This window comes from Limulus polyphemus, unplaced genomic scaffold, assembly GCF_000517525.1.
Source record: "Limulus polyphemus unplaced genomic scaffold, Limulus_polyphemus-2.1.2 Scaffold3033, whole genome shotgun sequence".
Lineage (NCBI taxonomy): Eukaryota > Metazoa > Arthropoda > Merostomata > Xiphosura > Limulidae > Limulus > Limulus polyphemus.
Genome location: NW_013668643.1, coordinates 135165 through 135984, shown reverse-complemented (window position 1 = coordinate 135984; position 820 = coordinate 135165). Strand labels below are relative to the sequence as shown.

Genomic DNA, 820 nt, shown 5'->3' with positions numbered 1-820 from the left:
ACTCGAGCGCTTTCGAATAGTTGACTGTTCTTTTTCAGGAGAACAAAGGGTTTTAGGGTACTATTCTCTTCACCACAGACTACGGATGACACACTGTAGTAAACTAAAACATCGACAGTTGTCATAATGTTACAAAGTGTCTGGGTTTTAGGATATTTAATCTCACTTAAAAAGAACTTCTTTATGCTAATACCGGGGCGTATCGTCGCAGATACGAGTTGTGGCATCATGACCGTTAGATTTAGGATTATACTAGACCACCCGTGACCCGTTGGGTCACCCACTATTCAGAGGTTATGAAGAATTCAAGATAATTTCAATATTGCACCGAAATGAAGGTTTATTTTGAGATAATTTAATCAAATATTTCAACCCATTCGTGTTATTCATAATTAAAGAAAATATATTTGATTGTTGATCAGGAGTAAAATGAAAGACCATTTCATTTTTCAAAAAAGTCAGAGTTTTCAGGTATTGTGATGAATTAGTTCATTATATTGTGGTCTTCTACAAATAAGCCGAATCATAGCCGGAAGATATAGAAGATCAAGCTGAAGATTCAAAAACGTGAACTGTATTTTCCTTGTAAGGTATCTGTACTTACACTGTAAATGATTCATGATGTCAGTATAAAGAGGGAGTTAAAATAAGAAATAGTAACACTTTATTTTTTCTTCGAAGAAATAAGATCTTGTTTTTGTCATCTTACGCCGTTTAATAAAGATGGGAAAATTGACAGGGAAATAGATTTGAACGAAGAAGTTTTGTAAAGAGCGCCAACGGTAGTGTGATGTAAAATTACTCATGCTAGAAATTTTCA

The 820-nt window shown here is 34.0% G+C and overlaps 1 protein-coding gene across 1 annotated transcript in view; it reads right to left on the bottom strand.

Moving 5' to 3' along the window:
* Positions 1–820, bottom strand: part of LOC106468511 (probable glutamate receptor) — a gene marked incomplete at its 3' end in the record, with an annotated part of 28769 nt that overhangs the window by 11878 nt on the left and 16071 nt on the right. The gene's annotated exons all lie outside the window — the stretch shown is intronic.